Source organism: Anomalospiza imberbis, chromosome 3, assembly GCF_031753505.1.
Source record: "Anomalospiza imberbis isolate Cuckoo-Finch-1a 21T00152 chromosome 3, ASM3175350v1, whole genome shotgun sequence".
Taxonomy (NCBI): Eukaryota; Metazoa; Chordata; class Aves; order Passeriformes; family Viduidae; genus Anomalospiza; species Anomalospiza imberbis.
Window position 1 is genome coordinate 11,247,433 of NC_089683.1, and position 13,007 is coordinate 11,260,439.

The 13,007-nt window shown below is 40.1% G+C and overlaps 1 long non-coding RNA gene across 2 annotated transcripts in view; it reads left to right on the forward strand.

Moving 5' to 3' along the window:
- The window catches only part of LOC137470262 (uncharacterized), a 78,382-nt gene that overhangs the window by 32,830 nt on the left and 32,545 nt on the right, over nt 1-13,007 (forward strand). For both annotated transcript variants that reach the window (XR_010996972.1, XR_010996971.1), the window contains exon 4: nt 10,379-10,473. This is a non-coding gene — a long non-coding RNA (uncharacterized lncRNA). The remainder of the gene's footprint in view (nt 1-10,378; nt 10,474-13,007) is intronic.

Genomic DNA, 13,007 nt, shown 5'->3' on the forward strand with positions numbered 1-13,007 from the left:
ATGTGTTAATGATAGTAAAGCATAGGAAGTCTTTAAATTAATGCTTTTGCAGACTGAGCCACTGTGTACATAGAGACATTTTTCTTCCTGCCACTGCCCTTTTACGACACAGTTTTCCCTCTAAATAATTTCTACCATAACTTCACCATCAATAAGAGCAAACTACATGCCTCTCCCACAGACATGGGAAATTTCCAAATAGAGACCAGTCCTCATCAAAAGTAGTTTCCAAGCCTTGCCACAGAATAGCTTCTCTTTCCTAAAGGGAGTTTATAATATCATGTAACCTCATGTGACCATTGCTGGCTGATTAATGATGGCCACTCTTATACGCTGGAGACATTGAAAGTGCTGGTGGCAGCTCTCCTCCTCTATCTCTGCCCTTGTTCCTCCCCACCACCAGTGATGATGGAAATAATGCCCTCACACTCCCATTGTGATATTTTGAACTGAAAATACTTGGTCTGGCCTCACGGGCCTTTCTGGATACATTCTTCCTTAGCTTGACTTCACTTACTACACCCTTCAGGATGTTATAACATTTCATCTTCCACATTTTTATTTATTATGTGACAGTGCTGGCTTTGCTCCTTTGGCTGCGCAGGATACACATTTTGTGTCCCAGGAGTCACCAGGGATCGTGTGAATGTCCCAGTAACAGAGAATGCAAATAGTACAAGATTTAAGTACAAAAATAAGGATTAAACTCTTAAGACCTTACTTTATACTCACGGTCCTCCAGCTAACATACCAGTGGTCCTGGCTGGAGGCTGGTAGTAAAAAATTATAGTATTTTGTTCAACAGGAAAGATTCAGAATAATATTGTCTTTTTGGTTATATATGTGTAATTGAACAGTACATATTTCTGTGGTCTGAGTAGTCATGTTTCACATAATCTGTAATAATTAGCAAAGCCTGGTTGACCTATAGTACTCTTAGCTGCAAAGCAGAGTGTGTGGATTGCTCCTTGAGGAAAATTCACCCTTAATGTAATTCCATTAACTTCGTGCCCTTGAGATTTATACTGATATCTACCACTAACATCAAAGGTCTTGGATAATTAAAGTATAGAATAAAAATTACCCTTTTCCATCCCTTAAAATTCCACCCAGGCCAGAAGGGAAATCCCCTGTGGTTTTTATTGTACCTTCCCGTAAGGATAAACAACCTTCGCTGAGAGCTCTTGTCTTTACCCATTGTAACAGTTAAATGGACACTGCTGGGTTGAAAGTAATGCTTCCAATTCTAATTCTTATTTGCACTAGTATAAATCACTAGTAGCTCAACTGCAAGAAAATGAGTTACAATGGAAACAAAAATCAGTATAGGTGGGAAGAAAAACAGACTCTCATATTTATAGCAAAGGAATGAGCACTATCTGTATGTTATCTACAATCTGTCAGTCTCACAGAAATCTATTTTGTTCTTAAAATCTACTTATCAGTCTTTATGGTGTTTAACTCAACATTTCCATAAACTTACAGAGTTTACATATTTCAATTATATTTTGTTACCACCACATAGCTAAAAAAGTACTTTTCACTAGTCCTGTAGTATAATAAATAACATTCTTTAAAGCAGTCATATCAGGGAAGTTTTCTATTATGAAATTAAGGATATTACTACTTTAAACAGAGGAAGACCACTACATGTTCCTGTCCCAAATAACAAGTTGCTATCAAGACCTGAGGAGCTTATATGAAAGTTTGGGTAATCCATATGCATGATTTCAGTACCATTTCTGTGCCATCGACTATATGAGATTAAGTTGAAATTTTCTTCTGTTGGGAAGATACCTTTACTTAAAATAATTGAAAACTTCACTGTATTTTGGAAAATTAGAAATATAGAAACACTCCATGGAAAAGAAAATTCACGTAAAAAAATGTTTTGTCCTAATGAAGATATTGAAATTTGAGGTTTGAAATTTGCATAATCAAATAATTCCTGGAAGATCACCCTCTAAGCCTCAGACCAGGTTTCCACACTGCCCAACCCCACCAGCACCAGGGAGGGTCAGGACCTGTGGAGGTTGGGGCAGCCCTATCAACATGAGCCTTAGAAGAATAAACAGTTTCTTGTCCAACAACAACTTGTGAGGGTTGGCAGGAACATGGTAGGCTTCCAGCAGGACCCTGTTTGTATTTCATCAAAACTTCATCAGACTGACACATTCCTATGAAATACTTCTGTTTCCCCATACCAGCATTTCCCAACAAAAGAAGTGTTTGATTGCTGGCTCCCAACCAACTCTGTTCTGAAGCAATCTGTACAAGCTGTCCCATAAACAGTAACAGGTTATTTCCAGCAGTTTACACCTGACTGACACATACTCAGCTCTCTTTCACTATCCAAACTATTCCTCCAGGCGCTTTGTTTACAGACATATCCTTTGGGAAAGAGCATAATTTAGTCTCACTAAGAAAATATATCAGTGGTCACTGATCAATGTAATATACTTTAGAGACTAAACCAGATTAAAGTGAGTCTATTAATACCACAAAATACCAATCAATATTTGAACTGTTTATCTATATATACGCTAAAAGTGCATTAGCAAAATAGCAACATATATACAAAGCCGCCCATTGTACCCACACTGGTCCATTTTTCTTCAGTCTACAGCTGTGCACCTAGCCTCCCTCGTTGTAAAATGCCAAAACACTGCTCCTGACAGATCACACCTGCTTCAAATAACACATCTCACCCCACACTAATCTACAGCTATAGGCTGGTTTTAATGATTTTAAAATGCTGGTATTAACTCTTAATGCTCAACTAGTTTTTATGGAAACAGCAGAGTACATTTTGTCCAGTTTTAATACAATCCCAATAAAACAGCTGGGAAATTGCAGTGCCAGAGAAAAGACAATCAAATCCACCATTTCCCCTATTGTAATAATAATCAGCTTGACAAAGTCAGATAGTAAAGCAGATTGTAGCACTTTGGGGGTTTTTATATATATATATTTAATTATATTGTTAAGTTCCCCATTTGAAAGCAATTAAAAAAATACTTTCAGTTCAAGATTATAAAACTACCCACTTCTGATTTCAGACTGACATTTTTATTGGAAATCTGAGTTATAACATGCTCAGGTTCATTCCTTCTTGATTGGCTGCTGAGCTTTCTGCCAGGATTTTATAGCTTTATGGGAAAGTACAGTATTTAAAACTCCTTTAAATTCATGGGCTACTCCTGCTTCTGAAAAAGCTTCTCTTGACTTCTCAGATATGCATAACAAGAGTCCATGTTTACTTAAAAACATCTGCTTCATCCTTTTTGCTTTAATATAAAAAGTGGGCTGATGTTTTCCACGTTTTCCATTGACTGTCCCTGGAGGTGTTTAAGGAAAGACTGGGTGCAGCAATCAGTGGCATGGTCTAGTTGACATGGTGGTGTTCAGTTAAAAGTTGGACTCAATACATTCAGAGGTCTTTTGCTACCTAATTTATTCTATGATTCTGTAATTCTACCCTCTTGTCAAACTATGAGACAGTTTCTTTGGGGCTAAACCTGGATCCCCCTCTATCTCACCACCGCCAGTGGAGTCGTGGGGTGAGATGGTGTGAAAAATGGGCACCCAGAGGAAGGGCTGACATACCACAGTAGTGTACACCAGTCCCTAGGACTTTGACTGAGGTAGTAGCTACAGCTTGACGTGAGCAAATGGTGGGCAGGAGATCTCATTGCCTGGGCCTGTTGTTGGTTTCCCAGATAAGAATAAAAGCAGCATAAAGACCACTAGAAGAAACACAGACACCAGAAATGTTCTTTTTGCAGTTTTACAGGGAAACTCAGATCATATAATGCTATCAAGTGCAAAGAGCTGCTCTTTGTAACAAAGACAGGGACAAAAAAAGCACATTGAAATAGTCCAATTTTTGTTATATGGTTCTGCAGCATTTCAGTTCTTCTAAAATTCTATTCTGACCTAATTCCAAGTTACAACTGGGTCTTTTGTTGTTCATTCTGCTTTTCTTTATTTTTTATTTTCTTTATTCTCTTGCACACCAACCACTTGTTCACCTAGGAGGCAGGGGTTAGTGTGAGTGAAGGGGAAAGAGGAAGCAGGGCTGGCCCACATCACTGGGACTGCAGACCATACCCAGGAGCTCTGATGGTGATGGAGCAGCTCTGTGGGGAGTCACCAGCATGGAACCAAAGACCTCAGTGTGCCATCTCCTGAGAGAGTGGTGGTCCCTCAGCATCTGCAACGGAAATTGGTAAAGCTTTGTCCCAAGACTGCACAGCCATTGCTACTCTGTACCAGAGGATGCTCGGATAATGTTATAGTCAGGATATTCTTAGGAGAATGAATTGGGTACAGTCTGTAGTGAGGCCATCCCTGTGTCAGGCACTTGGCACTGTTTCTGGTAAATACATAATACCGAGTGGCTACTGATGATAGATGTTACTGCAGAGTGGTGAATGGTCCAAGTGAGTTTTGCAGAAGCTAAACCTCTGTCAACAAATGGGAATCATCACACCAGACTTTTGAAGTATGCTTTTGATGACGATTAGCCAGAAGTTGCTACCTTGTACTTGTCCACACTGGCAGGAACCTCAGCAACGATTTTTATGCCACATAAATGCAAGTGTGTTTTTCTAGGCCTTTTTAAGAAGGCAAAAATTCACAGCTAAGTCTCCCCCAAACTTAACACTGTACTTACTGAAGGAACATGGGGTGTATGAAAACATAACAGTAAGAAGCTGTTTATACCCTATAATATTATAACTCAGCTTTTGTCATAAATCTCTCTCCTTGATTGCACATACCTCCAGCATGAACTCATGCTCCTTTTGATTTTCCTCTTTATTACCCTTAGCCAACTGAGTGATGTGTGAGTTCCTGTCATGGTGCTGACTCTATTACAAAGTGCAAAGGTAATTTACATTATGGGGCTGGCAGGGCAACCAATAGCACTGTGCCTGGGAGGTGTGCAGCTCCAACAAGCCTCTCTCTTTTATGGGTAATGGGGAGCAATATTTTTTTAAAAAACAAACTATAAATTTCTGTGCATAGTCAGAGGCAAGTCCTTGGGATGGGAAAGCAAATTTACACTTAGCCCACTACTAGTTTCATGAGGAGTCAGCATCTTCATTTGAGTGAAAAGCCCCAAGAGCAGAGCCTGAGCCACCCCCTCACTGACTGAATTCCTTTGGCTCATCGTGAGAGAATCAGAGGAGTGGGGAAGAACAGAAAATTCATGTTTCTTTGTTCAAGAGGTTCACTGTAAACCAAGACTCCCTGGAGTCAGAGCTGCAGTTTTCACACAACTCCATAGCCTGTACTACATGGAAATTTTAATTCAGTTTGGATATAAACAAACCTTCACTCTATGAGTTCAGGCAGGGGCAAAAGCTCACCAAGGAGCATAGCCTGAGTGAATGGGGTCAATCTTCAGAGGGCCAGGAGGAAGCAAATACTTTCCAGGTGGCATTCAGTAGATATTCACAGTATCAGTGGAAGCAACTAATTTCAGAGGCCAGTCACCCTACACTCTCTTTATAGCCATTAAGGAGAGATAGGCACCTCAAAAAGCAGTTTAGAAAACCCTATTTAGGCTCTTACTGTGATCAGTGCTTTGAAGAAAGCTTGCTTTTGCCTGTGGTATATAAACCTTATCCTACCTAAGATAGGAGCCCACAGTTGGCCTTCACCCATCTGCTGCTCTTCCCCTGTGCCACTGCAAGCCTGGAAAATCCAAACCTCCCTGTGGCTGAGGACACAGGCGCAGTATCAACCGCATCCCAGGCTCTCAGACAAATAGGGATGGTAACACGCACTCCAGTGTCTGTCAGTTTTGATTCAAAATACTGCAGGATATACCTGAATGCCCCAAATTCTGTAAGCCCTAGAAGAATTCATTTTATGGTGAAAGGTTATTTTAAAAAGAAAACCTGTCCCAAGCCTTTTTCTGACAAAACCAACATTCTGATCCCAAACTTTGCCCTCAGATAAATATGTTATTGCTCTGTTCATGCAGATCAGTGGGAAGGGAGGAAACTTCCCCACCTTCATATACATCCCTTGGATTTACATGTGATAGTTCTGCTTTACTTTTTAAGAAGTTCAGCAATATGAACGGCTGCATAGGAGCCCTCAAGTCACTTCTGTACCATGTAGGGAAAAGGATTTTCCTGCATCTTCTTCAGGTTACTCATGGGCACACTGTTTTCATGCTCCAGTGAGAATGTTGAAATGTTGTAAAACATTCATTAGAACACCTCTTCCTCCGGTGTTTGACAACATTCTAATATTAGAAATATATTTTGAAAATATAGTGAATTTTGATAGATACAAAATTTGAGTCCATTTGATAAAAGCTATTCAAGCAATCAGCTCCTATTTCAATTATATGTGAGTCGCATGGCCAGGTAATTTTGTGAAATAGACTTCAGCACCCATCAAACTCAAATTCCAGTGTTTGTTGAACTTCAGAGCAATGTGTTGAATTGCAATGGTGGTCATGTATCTTTACTCATGGATGTGCTGCACAGCTTCACCAGATGTATTTCCTAGTAATTTTTCATGCAAGACAATTCAATATAGTTTCTTCTGTTGGCTTTTAGTACACAGCTTAATTCAAGTACTTTCAAAAAGGGGTTTATTTTAAGCCAGGGATATTAAGACTGGGAATCTTTCCATAAAAATATAATTTTCTACCCCTCCTGTAGCAGAAATGGAAAAGAATTATGCTCTGCATAATTTTAAGACAGCGTCAGCATTAATACAATAGAAACCAGGGTAGCCTCTCTATAAATACACTCACACCAAACATTTCTACAGGACTTGTTTTCACAGCAGCAGCTTAACTCCAAAGCCATATAAATCCACCTTGTTTGTAAAACTACTGTAGGGCAATGCAACACAGGCTAAATCTTTATTCCACTGACATCCATAAGACTGATAGCAGCAGAAGAAAGCAACACTCCCATATGTTTATTATATCATATTTTATTTGGCTGTCATGATCCACTAGTTTTGCACCAAGCTGAAGTCTGACCTTCATCGCAGTATGAATGTGCAGGGCAGAGTGACTGCATGTAGGCTGCTTTATTCACCAGCCTTCCCTGGGTGTTGCATTATCTCCCTCCGAGGCAGCTTCTACATCTGCTTTAAGGGTGTGTTTACACTGGAGTGAGTGTAATGTGAGTAGACATTCCTTAGTAAGCATTTTAAGGAGTATCTGAGGACTGTTTGCAGCACAGCTGTGATAGCACAGACTTCAGCACAGACTGGGGTCCCCCATATTTGCTCAGTTTTAGGGCTAGTCTGCCTGAGCCCAAAACTGCTGGCCAGGACAATCTCTCCAAAGTCCAGGGAACTTGGAGTTAGTAGGTCCACTCATGCTCTTGTTCTCTCATCCTGTGCACAGAACAAGGTGGTGAGATTGCAGAAGATGGAGCAACAGCCCCTAAGCACAAGCATCCCACTGTCAGCAGACACCACATACTAAATATATTAATTAATTAAGTATTGAATTCTAGACAGCCAGAATAAAAATGCATAAACAGTCACTCATCCCTAGGCTGCCTGGACTAATAGAATGGTCTGTTTGCCTTTCATATTGAGATCAGCCTGAGCTCTTAAGATTAGTATTTGGGAGGGTTGTAGTGTTAAAGAAGCACACGGTCATGCCTTAAAATGGGGTACTTCAGAGTGAATATCTACTGATCAACTTATGGTTGCTTTGACTGTTGTTCGTGTCATTTATATTCCCTTGGCACTTGGAGCATCTCTCAATAATCCAGGCAAGACAGAGTGACATGAACAAAATCAAGAGTGTTCAACAACAAGCAGAGTGCAGACTTAGATTCTAAGCTGACAGAAGGAAAGAGTATGAGCACATTTCTCTGCATTGTTCTGCTTTATTCTTAATCTGATGTTCTAGTAAAATAACTTCTGTGTCCTCCTCCCTGTAGCTTACACATTCCTATGTTTGTTCATTCTCTGTTAAGTCAATGAACTGTGACTGTGACTGCATCTATGAATTAGTTTGCATCATTTTTTTCTAACCTTCTTATCCATATTTCAGCAATTGTACACAGGAGAAGACCTCATGTGATAGAGTCTGCCTTTTCTCTTCCAACTCTTCTCAATGTCCATCCAGGCCTCCCAGACTGAATTCTTGTAGATGCTATTTGAAATCATATTGGTTATTCTGAGAAAACTGCACAAAAGGCACTGTAGATGATTTGAGGACACTGCCCCTCTAAAGGCACTTCCTTAAGAAGAAATTATCAAGTGTCTATCCAAGCATTTGCATCAAGTATAACCAAGACAATTAGTGCCATCATGATCCTTTAAACATGCTATTAAATTGGACCTAAGACATCTGCAGTCTGATTTGTTGGAGGCTGCTAAATAAGCTGGTTTATTTCTGAATACCTTGATTTCTTCACCAGTGAAACAGGGATAAAATCAATTTCCCCCATAAGTCTTTTGAGATCCATTAATTAATAAAGATATCTACAGAAACAAAGTTTTATAAGGAATTATACTTAAAATCTTTATGATATCCTTTTAACAATTCCACCTGTGTTCAAAATCTGCTCTACTGGTGGAAATGAAAATTGTTATGGCTCAAGTGTTTGTATAAATTTTAGAAATCAAAGTATTCAGTTTTTTTTTTGTCTGTATCTTAATTTCCCTTAAAGAGGAAGATTTCTTTATGTGAACTTTTTCAGTTGAACCCTTTGAAAACTATCTTAATTAGTAACAGTGTAGCTCTGTTGTATGGAGGAGAATTCTGGCTGTACCTTTAATACTTGTAATAATTTCTTTTTATGTATCATAACAGCTCCAAACAGTAAGCAGGACATTGCTATAGCTGGCTATTTTTTACACCTACTGTACAAAAGGAACCAAGTCTCTATTACTTTTTTATTCATATAGATGTTCCTATAAACCAGATAGTTAAGTGATGTATTTATTTTGGTTTCTAGCCAAGCAGAAATATTTAAACCCAGCTTTTGGAAGCAAGAATTATCTAATCACTTGCTAGCTTTTATAATAAAACATTTATCATGGAACATTAATCCATTAGTACTTATTTTCCATCCCATCCTTTCACTAGCACCTTGCTTTGAACAAGGTTGAGTTTGGCTGTGATTTTTCCTTTTATCATATATCATAGTTACATGATGGGACACACCAACATTGAATTCAGAAAAAAATCTTGCACTTTGCTTGAACTTGGCACCCAGATGTTCTGCTTGTGCTTCCACTGCTAAAAAAATAGTGCATGTGTGAGTTCTGAAATAAGTCTTCCATTGTAATGTACCAGGGTTTCATAGATGTGAGGAGGCATGTGGAAACAGCTAAGAATAATTACCTGCTAAAGAAAAACCTGTGTTTAACTAGCTTTGTTTTTTCACAGCTTTAATTTGCATAGCACATCACCGAACTGCCACACTTAAGCTCTCTGGCATTAAAGGCAAAAATTAAATGCTTCAGGGGAATTTTCTGCTTTATTTTGTTTTGTTTTGCCAAATTAGAGATTAAAGGTAACCCCTGACTAAAAAGTGCAGTCCCTGACTCTGTGATGACACATCACCTATGGTGCCGTGTGGCTGATCAAAGGTTGGACTTCCTTGGGCTCTTGCTAGACCTGGATTTTCAAAGCCACTGCTCAACACAGTGTCAGCTCAGGACCAGAGGGTGACATCTCCTCTTACAGCACAAAGCTGACGAGAGGAAGGGGAGCACTCAGGGAACTCCACAGTCTCAGTCCATTTTCTTCAGCTCTGCCAGAAAAGAGAGAAATAAACAAAGAAAATGAAGGTGAGAAAATCATGAACAAACAGGTAGGAAGATCCTTGAGGAACAAAAACCAGAAAGTCTGTGCAACTGAGAAGTCTGCTTATCTATGACCTTTGTGTGCTGTTTTTACGAACAGCAGATGGATGACCAGGTAGGTAGGTAGGTATCTCTGGAGATCACAACAGCTGGATCTCTCTTCTCCATTCCCCAGAGTGTGCTGGGACCAGGAACAGGGCTAAGGCTGCAAAACTCAGCTGAACCCAAGATCATTCCCCTTCAAACATTGCACAACATTGATGCCGTGTGCCCCCAGACAGGGATCTGCAGGCTGGTGTCAAAGAGAGGCTGCTGCATTTGTTTCCCATTTCTATTAAGAAATGTTCCATTTGTGAGCCAAAAAAACACCCTTTTTTGTAGCATGCATTACAAAATGTATGAAACATCAGAGCCAAATCCTGTGAACTCTGGGTGTGATCTTTACTGCTGGAGTAGAACCTTGCAAACCATAGGTGTAATAAATACTATGTCAAGCTTTTACAGAACAAGAGCCAAACTATTATTAATTGTAGCATTGGAAGACCCTGATTCACTCCACCTCTCTTTGCAGATTTAACTGAGGCCTGTGTCGATGGCTGGCTTTAGGCAGGCTGCAACCCAGGAAGATGAGTGACTTGAGCATCCACAGTGATTCGTGAGGCTTGGGTAAGTCAAATAAAATGCATACACAGAAACAATTTGTCCACTGGAGAAAATTACTCCTGGGAAACAGGGAATAAAGGAGGAGAGAATTTTGAAGACCATGCATTATTTCATTATTCAGATATAAACTTTCCCTGCTGTTTGTTAATAGATAGATGGGAGCATTGTGGTCTCTGTGGTCCCCAGAGGAAAGTGCCTGTCACCCGATGAAAGAGCCTATTACCCTGTGAGGGCTTAAGGTGTCACAGTAACAGAATACAGATACAGGAGTAGTTCTTTGTACATTCCAGACTTTAATCTTCATTACAAGTCTCCCTATGATTTTGGAAGAGAATAAATTTGTGCCTTTTCACTGTAGGTTTTTAATCGGTAGCGGCGCGTTCCTGGGGGGTGTAGGGGGCCGGGGGTGTCCCCGGGGGCCCCCAAGGCTGTGAGTTCTCTGGTGGCAGCAGGCAGGCAAGGAGACTCCACACGGCTTCTGAGGGTGCTCGTTAGATGAGGGTTTATTGGGGGTCCTACCCCCGGGAGGCAGCATGGTTTCTGAGGGACAGGGGGGAAAGGGGAGTGAGGGGGGAAAGGAGAGGGGGAGAGAAGGGCTGAGAGAGCACCGGCCAGGAGAGCCGCGAAGAGAGAGAGAAACGTCCCCCGGCACACTGAACAGGGAGATTCAAAGTGGGCGCGGAACAGATCGGGCCAATGGCATTACAGACACAGGATACTGCAGGGGAGGATCACAGGCTTGGAACAAACCAGACATTTTCCAGGGGTGAGACAGAGCATACCATTTAACTGAAATATAACACCACATTAATCCTCAGATAATTAATGTGCATCCTACACCTGTACTTCTCATATGGCTTCTGTGGATATTACAAGAAATTTTGTGTGCAAAGACAGATGCAATGCAGGTTCAAAGAAAGCAAGCTAGTAACTCAGCAAAAGTCTCTAAAAATCACTTTAAAAATTATTTTTAGTGTCCAAGCATTTAAAAGAATACAACAATATGGTCATGGTTGGAACATGAGAAGTCAACTCCTTAATAAAGTCACATTTTCTTGACTTATTCCAATAATTCTTTCTTACAAATTTATGTGGAAGTTTTATCTTTGTAATACAGAACACATATATGCACAAGACTATATCTCTATACTTCTAAAAGCAGGCCTATCCTTTCAAATTACTTATATTTTCAGTAGTCTAATGCTTATATTTAAAATACCTTTCCTTTTTTTTCATGTATGCTTCACTTTTTTATTAGAAAATGCTCTTCAGATTTTTTTAATCATAGGTAATTCAAAGTTATATTAAAAATTATGTGGCTTGAATATCCAGATATTACTAATAACAGAAAAAAAAATTTCTTCCCATTGGGAAAACAGTAACTGCCTTCTCCAACCAAGTTATCAGATCAAGAATCTGAGAATTTCTGTCATTAAAATGGCATTACCTCATTTTTTAAGTTCATTAAGTGCAGGTGTGTGTAAATGATCTGATGGAATTCCCTCAGCACCTACTGAGCCAAAGATTAGTTCAGCACTTGTGTCAAAATGAGTAGCATCAGGAACACTCTAACTTTTGAATCTGGGGGCTGCTCCAGAAGCCAGGAAGATGTCATGAAGTCAAATTCAAATCACCTTTCTTCTTCTGGAATCAGACTGACTTGTATAAATAACAACATGTAAAATAATATGTTGTGAAATATTATACAATGAATATGAAACAATGGAGTACAATACAATAAATAGACCTAGCATTATTGAAGAGTTATGAAACCAGAAACTGAACTTTCTATCAGTTGCTGACATTGGGACACTATTAGAAAAAGCTCTTTTGACAGGGTCATCATAGCTTTTGATGAGCCTTCTGACCTCTCCATGCTTTGCTGGAGGACATTCCTGCACGATACAGAATCTCTTACCCAGTCTGGTGCACAATTGTCCTGAGAGATGTTTATAATACATGACAGACCATTCAGAGGAACCTTGACAGTCTTGAGGGTTGAGCCCGTGTGAACCTCATGAAGTTCAACAAGGCCAAGTGCAACATCCTGTAGCAGGGTCAAGGCAATCCCAAGGACAAGTACAGGCTGGGTGGAGAATGGATTGAGAGCAGCCCTGGGGAAAAGGACTTGAGAGTGATAGTGGACAAAAAGCTCAGTATGACTTGGCAATGCATACTCACAGCCCAGAAAGCCATGGAGATCAGGAGAGGTGCCTGAGGACTAAAAGAAAGCAAATGTCACCCCACTCTTCAAAAAAAGCAAGGAGGAGAATCCAGGGAACTACCTGCCAGCCAGCCTCACCTCAATCCCTGTGAAGGTGATGGAACGCCTCATTCTGGAGGCCATCTCTGTCCACATGGATGATAAGAAGGTGATCAGGAGTAATCATCACAGATTCACTAAACATGAAATCATGCTTGACCAATCTTATTGCCTTCTAAGATGAAACAAGTGCCTGGAGAGATGAAGGAAGAACAACAGATATTGTCTACCTCAATTTCAGCAACACTTTCAGTACTGTCTCTCACAACATCCT